We start from the raw sequence: 14,882 nt of genomic DNA on the forward strand, positions 1-14,882 counted from the left end.
TGAGGTCCACTGTGATTTAAGAAATCTATTCTTTTTGACAACATTCAGAAAATGGTAAAGTGATTTATAAGTAAGAACGTGGAGTGTAAATAACTTAGATGTTGCATATCTACAAGTTAAGTAACTCGACATTTTTCATTAAGATGATTTCATACGTTTATTTAACCTTTGAACTTTATCGCATGCTTCACCAACAGACTGTAATTTAAAAACTTGAAACCTATTATGAATATATATGATTTTACTTTTCTAAAACGTTTTATGATATAACGATTTCCATTATTTTAACCTATAAACAAAATGATTCTTAAATATATTTAGTTTTGGAAAACAAAATTATCATATTTATTTGATTTAGTTTCAAACATGCAAAAACGTTTTCAGTTTAAAAAGAACTTTATTATTAAAACGTATATAACTTTTATAAATATCTAGAACCACTTTTGACAACTCATTACTTAACAAGTATGATAAAGATAACGATATTTATATTTTATTTTATTAAATATATATAACGATTTAAATTAATATTATATATATTTATACGCGTATTATACGTACATAGTTTTATACTTTTACTATACTTAAACTTTACCTTTACTTTATTTTTACTTTACTTAACCTTTAATAATTCACTTTAATAATTCATACTTTAATAATTCACTTTAATAATTCATACTTTAATAATTCACTTTAATAATTCATACTTTAATAATTCACTTTAATAATTCATACATTAATAATTCACTTTAATAATTCAAAAATGTATTATAAATAGAATTCAATAGGTTTCATTATTTCATAGAAACTTGAAAATATTTTTCTCTAAACTCTCTCAATCGATTTACATATATATATTTACTTCGTATTATTTTAAGATATTATTAGTATATATAAAATATTACGACGGAGTGCTGTCCGAGTGATTTCGAAATTGTTTTTCGAGCGGGATAGAGCTAAGGAAATTATGGGTTATAGCTATGGAGGTTATGGGTATGGTTCGGGAGTATTGGTCGTGAGTCAAACTAGTGTTTATCATCTTCGTTGCGTCTATGTACTTTTCCTGCAATATTGAATCTCAATATTGATACGTGAGCACTCATAACTTAACTTTTATATATTATTAGTGTATCCCTGACCAGTGCTCGAGTATATATATATGATTATGCATGCTTATGCGTTCGTTATTGTCGTTAGATAGGTTATGTCGAATCTTGAATTAAATACATATGCTATTAAGATAAGGTATATGATATGCATGTAGTTGAAAAGCTAGCGAAAATTTGAGAACTTTTCATTTAGATATCGAATGGTTTCGATGAACGGTTTAGAAGTTATAGTCAATTGAATTTTTATATTATTATTAAAAATGATTATTATTATCATCGTTATTATCGTCGTTATAATCTAATTATTATTATTATTATTATTATTATTATTATTATTATTATTATTATTATTATTATTATTATTATTATTATTATTATTATTATTATTATTATCATTGTCGTTATTAATTAAAGTTATTATTATTATTTTTATTATTATTACTATCGTTATTAGCGTTAAGGTTATAATTAGTATTATTATTATTATTATTATTATTATTATTATTATTATTATTATTATCATTCAAATAGTTATTAGTATTATCATTAATATTATTATTATTAGTATTATTATAATTAAAACTAATATTAGTAACATCTAATTATTATGATTACTATTATTATTATTATTATGAACGCGATATAAAAGACCACTAAAAGCTATTAAACGAAGCGATTAGGAAATAATGAGTATGAGTATCATGATGAAATTAAGATATTGTAAGATATTGATTTAAAGGAAAAAATATCGTTTTCATTATTTTACTATTATTATTATTAAAAGTATAATTAATATTAAAACTATCATTTTTACTAAAATTATTATTTTTAATAAAAATATCATTGTTAATATGAAACATCATTATTATTATCATTTTAGTACTACTATTGTTAATAAAAATTATCATTTTATCATTTTTAGAAAAATATAATTATTGTTATTTTTATTAGTAGAATAATAATAATTATTACAAAATAATACAACTTTTACTTATTATTATTATTATCAATATTATTTTATCAAATAAATATGTGATATAAAGATATTTTACTACGTATAATATAATTACATTAATAATACCTATTATATTATTTTTGTGATATTAAATGAACTTTATAAATTTTATTACTTAAGATATATAAAAGTATATTTTTATTATATAAATTTTAATATAAAATTTTATTTATTAATAAAAGAACTATATTATTTACTTTAATAAAATCTATTAAAAATATTTAAATAAATAAAACGACTATATTTAAACTATATAATAATCATGTATAAATTTTGGAAGACATTTTGGTCAATATGACTTTTGTTGACTTTTGCATATTTAGTCTCGAGCATTAGGATTGTGATACACTACGACTTGACCTAAATTGTTAGACAGATATTGATTAAACATATAAATATATATAATTAATATAGGTTCGTGAATCCAAGGCCAACATTGCACTTGTTCAATGACGTCATATGTATTTTTACTACTAAATACAGTATTTGTGAGTTTCATTTGCTCCCTTTTTAAATGCTTTTGCAATATATATTTTTGGGACTGAGAATACATGCGCTTTTATAAATATTTGACGAAATAGACACAAGTAATTAAAACCACACTATATGGTTGAATGGATTGAAGCCGAATATGCCCCTTTTAGCCTGGTAATCTAAGAATTAGGGAACATCACTAATTTTGAGAATTAGTACACCCCTAATTGACGCGAATCCTAAAGATAGATCTATGGGCCTAACAAACCCCATCCGAGGTACGGATGATTTAGTACTTCGATTTTTATACAGATGAGAGGATTCTGTTATACAGACGAGAGGATTCACTTTTGGGGATATTCTATATGCATCTAGTTAATGTCGGTTACCAGGTGTTCACCATATGAATGATTTTACTTTAATGCAGACGAGAGGATTCTGCTTGAGGATTATGTTATTGAAAAATGAAAATCTTGTGGTCTATTATATTATTGGAAATGATTTTACCTTTATGCAGATGAGAGGATTCTGCTATTGGAATTATGTTTAATAAAAATCTTGTAGTTTATTAAAATAATGAAAATGAATGATTATGATAAACTAATGAACTCACCAACCTTTTGGTTGACACTTGAAAGCATGTTTATTCTCAGGTTTGAAAGAAATCTTCCGCTGTGCATTAGCTCATTTTAAGGATATTACTTGGAGTCATTCATGACATATTTCGAAAGACGTTGCATTCGAGTCATTGATTTCATCAAGATTATTATTAAGTCAATTATAGTTGGATGTATTATGAAATGGTATGCATGCCGTCAACTTTAGATGTGAATAAAGTTTGTCTTTTAAAAAACGAATGCAATATTTGTAAAGTGTATCATATAGAGGTCAAATACCTCGCGATGTAATCAACTATTGTGAATCGTTTATAATGTATATGAATGGGTCCTTTCAGTTGGTATTAGAGCGGTGGTCTTAGCGAACCAGGTCTGCATTAGTGTGTCTAACTGATAGTCGTTAGGATGCATTAGTGAGTCTGGACTTTGACCGTGTCTGCATTGTCAAAAGTTTTGCTTATCATTTTTGTCAGAAATTGCCTGCTTATCATTCTTAGTCTAGACACGTCTTACTGCATTGATTGCATGAACAGTGTATAGACAAAATTCATATCTGAGCATATCTGTTGCTGTAAACTTTGCCTGACATTTTCTGTAAATTCCTCCGTAATCTACGAAATCTTTTGCGCTATATATATAGATATTCTATGTAATTAGAATACCACCCGATAGCCAAAAAATCATTTCATATCGAAAAATCCTTTATTCAATCGAACGAAATGGAATTCGTCATTAGTTCAAGTCCCTCGAATTCCGATATGGAATCTCACTCAAGCTTCGAAAGGAGTGTGACTGGAATGGATCAACCAATCAGCCATCATCTATTTTGGATGAATTGGGGATGAGTTCGTAGCCTCCTCAATCATTGGATACAAGAAGAAGGCGATCCTTTCCATCCACCACATTGCCCTCTTGGCGAAGAACCTGAAGCACTTACCGACGAACCTGTCCGAAACACCATTTTCTCTCTCATTTCCAGAGTATCTCGTCACGATTATATACTACATCAAATTCTAGATTTTATTTATCCGCTCGTCCGAACCGATAATCACCCCAGTGTAATAGAAGAAGTCAACGAGCTTCGCGCTCGGGTAGTGGCTTTGGAGAATATGGTGCAAAGGTTACAAACACCAGCAGCAGCACCAGCAGCATAACCAATACTACCATCATCAACGCCAACAGTACCATTACCACCCCCAACCACAACCGCGTCGTTAACCTCAACTTTACAATCTGTCCCACGTGCACTAATGTCATACGCCCTGTAGATACCAAGAAATACCAACAACAACAAACGATAAAGTGTTGATTCATAACTTCATTGGAGAAACACTACGCGGCGATTATGTAATCTCTAAAGTCTTAGAGATTATCTATTCTAACCCTAACTATAAATAAGATGAGTGAATCGAAATGATAGAAGTAAGAGTAGAAACCCTGACAAGAATGATGGGTGATTTATAAGCTAGACTTGTTTTACCAGCAGCATCAACAGTACCGTAGCATCACCATCACAGTCAGTGCCGTCAGTGTCATCAGAATCAGCAGCACCTATAACATCACAAACTCCGTCAGTTCCAGAATCACCGTGTACATCATTACGAATCAATAACGCGTATATTGTATCAACGAGTTATGAAGTATTAACTCATTCCCTCTGAAGAAATTATATGTATATTATATATATATATATATATTTTGAGATCAAAATAAGTCTTTCGTACTAAGGTATTATGTATGAATTAAATAAGGGTAAATACTACTCGATTAAATTCATATTACTAATATGCAAAGATGTACATCCTTCCTTAACAACTTAACAATCATTAACTACAATCTCTGTTTTAATTCAATAAATTCCATCTCATAATAAATCAAGTGTATTATTCAAATATATGTTTGATTTTACACTTTCATCATCGATGTACTCGAAACTTTTCAAATAACATCATTCGTACTTTGCGAAATTCACAAGAATTCCACGAACCGAACATCATACATCAACAAATAACGAAGTATTGATTCATAATTTCAATGTCATTAAAGAAATACTCCGTAAATGTTATGTAATTTTTAAATCCTTTAGGGATTATTCAATTCTAGTTTCAACCGTAAATCAAATGAGTTTAAATTAACATTAACTCATTAAATCTATGTTACATCTTAAGAAAATATACATATATATATATATATATATATATATTTTCATAAAGACTGTAATAAAATTATTTTGTACAAAATATTAATTGTGAATTTTTTTTTAACGGGTAGGTAATAACCGAGAGATATATAAATTCACAATTAATATGTTACATTCTTCGAATCTGATTCAGCAAATCATCCATTATACTCCCTACTTTCACAACAATATACATTCTTTTATAGAAATCAAAACAACCATACTCATTCAAAATTTAATTACATATTCTGATTTTGAAATCTCAGAATTCAACTCGAGATATGACCAAAATCATCACTCTTAGATCCTTACATCTTTCACAAGCTATACTTTGACTTTAAAACTGTGTTAGAACATCATATGTATATTAACGATTACAATCTGTGTTCAAAACTCTTCGAAATTCCTGAAGACACTTCAAATAATGAACAATCGAGATGATGATCCAACCACATATTAACTACAATCTTGCATCTGAAAAGCTCTCGAAACCAGAGTCATAATTTAACATGTATCCATGTCAGACCCTTTGGCATTTATTAGCAAAAATAACTTTGCGATTCCTTTTCAAATTAGTCAGTTTTGTCACAGCTCCAGCAAGTCAACTTTGACTTTTCAGTTGAAACAGTCTTATTATAACCTTGATATAGACGTTGCCTTTTCGTCATCGTTACCGGAGAACCTTTTATGTCTCACTACATTAGCAATAAACTTACCAACAACTTCACTGATCTTTGACTTTCCGAAAAATCATTATATTTATCGAAACCCCATCATTTACTCATCCGCATCTTGTAACAAGAATTGTCATGCAAATTACTGGGAATCTGCAATCAGTATTTTGAAATCTTGCAGCATGTCTCCGCCAACGATTATAGGTGTATATATAACGTCTATCTCCTAGACTTATATACTTCGAATGTGAAGTTTTTGAAAAACACCCTAAACTGCGAACTAGTTCTCCGAAGTTTGAAAAATGCTGATGAAGCAGCAAAAACTGTAAATGACCTTAACAGTCAAAAGTTTGATAATAAAGGATAGTGTGTTGGAAAAGCTCAGAAAAAGAGAAGGTTTGGAACTGGAAAACGGATTAAGCAAACCATGAAGGAGGCTGTGGACAAATCACAAAGACTAAACATGCCTTCAAAAAATCCAAATGATTCAGTGTCTGCTGAACTTATTATCAAATACCTTACTCCTGACTCTAAACCCTTGTGAATAATATTCTTCATCATCCTCTGATCTTAGATATTCTAAGATATCATCATATCTTTCATTATAAATATCTTCAATGTTTCTGAAGATATCTTCATAACTATTGTTATTCAAAATCATTTATCTCTTTGTGCTATCTGTGTTACATCATAAAAGAAACTATTTTAGTTTCTAAATTCTGAAAAATTCAAATTTAAAATATGTATACTATTGAAGTAGTGTTGGGAACTGAAGCATGAGTTAGTATAATATAATGACACTTGATCAACGTGATTATATTATAGTAAGTCATGCTGAGTTTTTAAATGGAACGTGATGATTCACAGATCATAACATCATCATGTGCCATGTTACACGACTCTTGTATTCTATTTAACCTCTAAAATATTAAGAAAATAGTTCTTGATGATTCGGTCTTTTCCAGGGTATTATGGTAATTTAACAAATCAAGACCGTGCTATTACCATTTCCTTCTTAGAATATTAACAATATTCATTTCGAAATTTATATCTGCGAATTATGGGCCATTACAAGCGATGCTTAATCGCAAGAAGAAGAAACGAAAGGACAAAGCTCCAAAATAGAAATTGGAGTATAAATCGCAGCAAATAGGAGGGAGTATTAACTATGGATGACAATGATTATTGAAGACAGAAGCAGGGACTTTGAAGTATAAGGGAAGATATAAAACCCAACAACAATCCAGAAATTACAAAGCATATATATCAATGCATATAGCAATATAAAGACACGGGAGAACTAAAAACACTATAAAACCAAGAGTATAGTAGAAGTAAATAGATTCTTCCGGCGGCAGATGAAAAAGAAGAATGACATATATGAAAGTTAGGAGTATATCAAGAATCAGAACTGGATGGAGCATATTAGCGAATGCTATAAAGTATGAATTGGGGAGAAAGAATAAAAGGTGTGAGTTGTGGAAATAAGGAAACGAAGGGGGTGGATATATAGTAAAATATCCGACAGAGAAATCAAAACATATTATCGCATTTAATCAAAGCGGATCCTAACTTCCTTAATTACCGAAGAACCAAATCTTATTACGAAGATTTTCTCTAAATTCCTTGAATTCTGGAAATCAACCGTGACTATGTCATTGGTTAAAAAGAACGTGCATTTACTTATTTCATTCTTTTGTGATAACTTCACTCGTACTCTTCACAAAAATCAAATTGCTTTATCTATATTACTTGACGATAATAAAACTCTAATTTGCAACTCGTATACGTCATGAAAACATACTTATTGTCAGCCATGACCATCCCATTCAAATTTCAGGACGAAATTTCTTTAACGGGTAGGTATTGTGACAATCCGGAAATTTCCAACCAAATTTAAACTTTATCTTTATATTATTCCGACACGATAAGCAAAGTTTGTTAAGTTAAATCTCAAGAATTTTAAACTGTGTTCATACATTCATTATAACCTCGACCAAATTCTGACGATTCACGAACCGTTATATATAAATAAATATGTATATATATGTATATATATATATATATATATATATATATATTATAACTTGAGAATATTAATAAAGTATTAAATGTATAATACTTTACATGAACGTATTTGTTTCAATATAGTTATCGATGGAATTAGAAGATAATATCAAATGATTGATTTATCAGATATATTGTGATATGATAACGGGTCTATGTTATGAGGTCCACTGTGATTTAAGAAATCTATTCTTTTTGACAACATTCGGAAAATGGTAAAGTGATTTATAAGTAAGAACGTGGAGTGTAAATAACTTAGATGTTGGATATCGACAAGTTAAGTAACTCGACATTTTTCATTAAGATAATTTCATACGTTTATTTAACCTTTGAACTTTATCGCATGCTTCACCAACAGACTGTAATTTAAAAACTTGAAACCTATTATGAATATATATGATTTTACTTTTCTAAAACGTTTTATGATATAACGATTTCCATTATTTTAACCTTTAAACAAAATGATTCTTAAATATATTTAGTTTTGGAAAACAAAATTATCATATTTATTTAATTTAGTTTCAAACGTACAAAAACGTTTTCAGTTTAAAAAGAACTTTATTATTAAAACGTATATAACTTTTATAAATATCTAGAACCACTTTTGACAATTCATTACTTAACCAGTATGATAAAGATAACGATATTTATATTTTATTTTATTAAATATATATAATGATTTAAATTAATATTATATATATTTATACGCGTATTATACGTACATAGTTTTATATTTTTACTATACTTAAACTTTACCTTTACTTTATTTTTACTTTACTTAAACTTTAATAATTCACTTTAATAATTCATACTTTAATAATTCATACTTTAATAATTCACTTTAATAATTCATATTTTAATAATTCACTTTAATAATTCACTTTAATAATTCAAAAATGTATTATAAATAGAATTCAATAGGTTTCATTATTTCATAGAAACTTGAAAATATTTTTCTCTAAACTCTCTCAATCGATTTACATATATATATTTACTCCGTATTATTTCAAGATATTATTAGTATACATAAAATATTACAACGGAGTGCTGTCCGAGTGATTTCGAAATTGTTTTCCGAGCGGGATAGAGCTAAGGAAATTATGGGTTATAGCTATGGAGGTTATGGGTATGGTTCGGGAGTATTGCTCGTGAGTCAAACTAGTGTTTATCATCTCCGTTGCGTCAATGTACTTTTCCTGCAATATTGAATCTCAATATTGATACGTGAGCACTCATAACTTAACTTTTATATATTATTAGTATATCCCTAACTAGTGCTCGAGTATATATATAGGATTATGCATGCTTATACGTTCGTTATTGTCGTTAGATAGGTTATGTCTAATCTTGAATTAAATACATATGTTATTAAGATAAGGTATATGATATGCATGTCGTTGGAAAGCTAGCAAAAATTTGAGAACTTTTCATTTAGATATCGAATAGTTTCGATGAACGGTTTAGAAATTATAGTCAATTGAATTTTTGTATTATTATTAAAAATGATTATTATTATCGTCGTTATAATCTAATTATTATTATTATTATTATTATTATTATTATTATTATTATTATTATTATTATTATTATTATTATTATTATTATTATTATTATTATTATTATCGTTATTAATAAAAGATATTATTGTTATTTTTATTATTATTACTATCGTTATTATCGTTAAGGTTATAATTATTATTATTATTATTATTATTATCATTCAAATAGTTATTAGTATTATCATTAATATTATTATTATTAGTATTATTATAATTAAAACTAATATTAGTAACATCTAATTATTATGATTACTATTATTATTATTAATATGAACGCGATATAAAAGACGACTAAAAGCTATTAAACGAAGCGATTAGGAAATAATGAGTATGAGTATCATGATGAAATTAAGATATTGTAAGATATTGATTTAAAGGAAAAAATATCGTTTTCATTATTTTACTATTATTATTATTAAAAGTATTATTAATATTAAAACTATCATTTTTACTAAAATTATTATTTTTAATAAAAATATCATTATTAATATGAAACATCATTATTATTATCATTTTAGTACTACTATTGTTAATAAAAATTATCATTTTATCATTTTTAGAAAAATATAATTATTGTTATTTTTATTAGTAGAATAATAATAATTATTACAAAATAATACAACTTTTACTTATTATTATTATTATTATCAATATTATTTTATCAAATAAATATGTGATACAAAGATATTTTACTACGTATAATCTAATTATATTAATAATACATATTATATTATTTTTATGATATTAAATGAACTTTATAAATTTTATTACTTGAGATATATAAAAGTATATTTTTATTATATAAATTTTAATATAAAATTTTATTTGTTAATAAAAGAACTATACTATTTACTTTAATAAAATCTATTAAAAATATTTAAATAAATAAAATGACTATATTTAAACTATATAATAATCATGTATAAATTTTGGAAGACATTTTGGTTAATATGACTTTTGTTGACTTTTGCATATTTAGTCTCGAGCATTAGGATTGTGATACACTACGACCTGACCTAAATTGTTAGACAGATATTGATTAAACATATAAATATATATAATTAATATAGGTTCGTGAATCCAAGGCCAACATTGCACTTGTTCAATGACGTCATGTGTATTTTTACTACAAAATACAGTATTGTGATTTTCATTTGCTCCCTTTTTAAATGCTTTTGCAATATATATTTTTGGGACTGAGAATACATGCGCTTTTATAAATATTTGATGAAATAGACACAAGTAATTAAAACCACATTATATGGTTGAATGGATCGAAGCCGAATATGCCCCTTTTAGCCTGGTAATCTAAGAATTAGGGAACATCACTAATTTTGAGAATTAGTACACCCCTAATTGACGCGAATCCTAAAGATAGATCTATGGGCCTATGATGTCATGCGAGGTGTATATAAAATAGTTATTAATTTTAGCAGAGAAATACTATTAAATACGATACAATTTTACACAAGATATTTATTTATTTATAGAATGGATATACTTAAACCTTGCTACAACACTTATAGGCAGTGTACCTAATCGTACAGTAGTGTAGTTTTTAGTAAGTCCTGTTCGTTCCACAGGGAAATCTTTAAACAAAGCTCAACGCTATATTAGTTTACTTTTATAAAAATACAAACATATATATAAGTAATATTATTATTATAAAGGGGGGTTTTTACCGTTTAATGACCGGTTTGTCGATTTTAAGACTTTAGTCGCAGTTAAAACCTAATGTAAAATATAAAATAAATACAAGACTTAATTTAAAGCGTAAAGTAAATAACGATAATGAAATTGCAAATAATAAAAGTGCGATAAAATAAAAGTGCGATTAAATAACAATAAATAAAAGTGCGATAATTAGAAGTGCAATTAAATATAAAATAAAGGAAATTAAATATGAAATAAAAGAATTATGCTTATTTAAACTTCCGTAATCATGATGTTTGACGTGTTGATTTTAGTTTTATGCCCATGGGTTAATTGTCCTTTGTCCTGGATTATTTAATATGTCCGTCTGGTTTTTGTCCATAACAGTCCATCAGTCATAAATATAAAGTGCGAGTGTCCTCATCAAATTATTCTTATACCCGAAGTTAAATATTCCAACTAATTGGGGATTCGAATTATAACAAGGTTTTAATACTTTGTTTAATGAATACACCAGGTTATCGACTGCGTGTAAACCAAGGTTTTACTACTTTGTTAACAATTACACCAATTACCCTTGAATGTAATTTCACCCCTGTTTTAATTATTCTAGTGGCTATTAATCCATTCCCGTGTCCAGTTAAATGAACGATTATTCGTACATATAAATACCCCGCCCATCGTGTCCGATCGAGTGTATATGGTAATTTATAGGGACGCCCAATTGTAAATCTTTATATTAACATTAACAAACTATCATTTAGTTAAACAAATATAAAGCCCATTAATAGCCCATAGTCTAATTTCCACAAGTTTCGTTCTTTTGTCCAAACCCCAATTATGGTACAAAGCCCAATTACCCAATTTTAGTAATTAGCCCAACATCATGATTACTTCGTTTTAAATAAGCATAATAATAACTTAGCTACGAGACATTAATATAAAAAGGTTGAACATAACTTACAATGATTAAAAATAGCGTAGCGTTACACGGGCAGAATTTCGACTTACATCCTTACAACATTTGCTAACATACCCTTATTATTAGAATTATAATTAAAATTAAAATATAAATTATAAATATAAATATAAATTTTACGTATGAATGAGGAAGAAAAAGATGATGATTTTGATCAGAATTCGGTTGGCTTTATAGGCAGTTTTCAAATTTAGGTCTCCGCGACTCGCGGTGAATTTTGCCTTCAAACTCCGCGAGTCGCGGAGTTTGAAATTCCAGCTCACATCTTGGAGTCTTTCTTTGCCGACGGTTTTTATTATATATATAATATATATATAATTAATATAATTAATTATATATTATATTATATTTATATACATAGTTAACTTGTAATTTTTAGTCCGTTGCGTCGAGCGTTAAGAGTTGACTCTGGTCCCGGTTCCGGATTTTCGAACGTCCTTGCGTACAATTTTATATTTTGTACTTTGCGTTTTGAATCTTGTACTCTTGTAATTTCGAGACGTTTCTTATCAATAATTGGAACCTTTTTGATTGTCTTTTGTACTTTTGAGCTTTTTGGTCGTTTGCGTCTTCAATTCGTCGAATCTGTCTTTTGTCTTCACCTTTTATTATTTAAACGAATATCACTTGTAAATAGAACAATTGCAACTAAAAGCTTGTCTTTCTTGAGGAATAATGCTATGAAATATATGTTCGTTTTTAGCATTATCAAATATTCCCACACTTGAGCGTTGCTTGTCCTCAAGCAATATCGTCTTGAAATACTAGAATCACTTCTTTATTCTTCACACTTTGTACATCAGTGATTTCTATACGGCGGTATAAACAATGGTAGTAACGATATGGTTTACAGTCCCACATGACTATAAAAATTTAGATCCATTAAGGAAATTGGATCTTTATGAAAACATTTGATCTTTTGAAAATTAAATCTAGTTTTTACCCTAGATAAGTTTTCTGGGATAACCCTTTACCGGTGTTTGCAAAATATTTTTGTGGGTTTGGTGGGTTTTAGATTTGAAAATTTTAGCTCAAAACTTATGGTTTTGTGTCACCCACTTGCTAACCTTGTATTAGGAAAGCAACACGTCCAGTTTACTTGTTCCGTATATTACCTTTCGGCAAACTACCATCCGGTTGTAAAGGAAAGCGTTGAACAAGCAACTGTTAAGGCAATGTCCCGTGACATGCTTTTGATTATGGTCTATAACGTATCAGACGCAATTACTATCCTTGGTAGGAGCAATAGTAAAGCTCACCCTTATAATTTTTCGGTCTGGCACAAGGTCCTGTCTTTGACTACTATGCAACCACCGTTCTTACGGTTGACACCCGTTTTAGTTCAGGTGACCTAATGAATTCCAGGTGAATTCCTAGGATTTTACGTTCAATGGTAATGAACGCATTGAAAATAGGGTTTTCAGAAAACAAATCGGTTTGTAATTTTGATCAAAATATTTTCTCGTTTAAGCTCGAGTTTAGATATCATTGAATTCCATGAGTTTGTAATTCTCAATCTTTAAGGTCAATCTCTAGGATTGAGTAATATCAGTCTTAAAAGCTGATTTTTAATCTTTAAGGAGATTATCCTTTCTGGGGATCTGATTCATTAGTCTTATCAAGCTAATTTGCACGGTGCCCCCCCCATTGTACGAGATAAATCCTTCTCATGGTTAGGATAAATCTGACCACTTGGCGACCCTGTTTAATGCTGAGGTCCGTGGATTTCCTGCTGATTTTAGTGATGACTTTTCTAGATTTTTCGTCAACCTACAGCTGGTCTGGACGACAACTTCATGACCTAAATCAAGAAGCGCGTGTCTTTTTCGGAAGACTTTACTTCCTTTTAATGATGGAATTGATTCATCGTGTAGATCCATCTCTTCTTTTCTTTCATCGGGTAAAACAGTTTAGTTTAGTCCAAAGCAAAAGTATTTTCAGTTATTTGTTACAGATATATGTGACATATGTTAAGATAACTTGGTAAATTTTCCCACACTTGGCTTTTATTTTCCTTTTTATCGTCCTCTATTCCATTTTAAATGAATTTTAACATTTTAGTTTGTTTCTTAATTTATGTCCTTTCTGAGGTAACAATAATTTCGGTGTTAAAACCTAGTTTTATCGTTAATAAATATGTATAAACATGATTTTGAATTCATTTTATTGAAAATTTTGAAAAATTTTACTAGAATTGGGTAGTCAGTATATAAGACTAGGGCTGTTCTTTTTTATCAGAGAGCACTAGATTCTAATACAACTACTGCTTTACTAGTATTTTTAATGGTAACCAAGTGTTTAAGATAAAAATTTTAAAATCCGAAAGAATTTAACCCCTTCCCACACTTAAGATCTTGCAATGCCCTCATTTGCAAGAAATCAGTAACAATTTAAATTATTGAGGGTGATTAGTGTGAAAATGATTAAATTTTACCAAAGTTTCCAAATATATTGGCGTTTGTTTGCTGAATGATAAATGGTGCACATCATTTGTTCATTCCGTCTTGTTGTTATTTCACATATATTTTGCATCTTGTCGTCAAAATTAGTTGCTTT

Source organism: Rutidosis leptorrhynchoides, chromosome 7 (genome assembly GCF_046630445.1).
Source record: "Rutidosis leptorrhynchoides isolate AG116_Rl617_1_P2 chromosome 7, CSIRO_AGI_Rlap_v1, whole genome shotgun sequence".
NCBI lineage: Eukaryota > Viridiplantae > Streptophyta > Magnoliopsida > Asterales > Asteraceae > Rutidosis > Rutidosis leptorrhynchoides.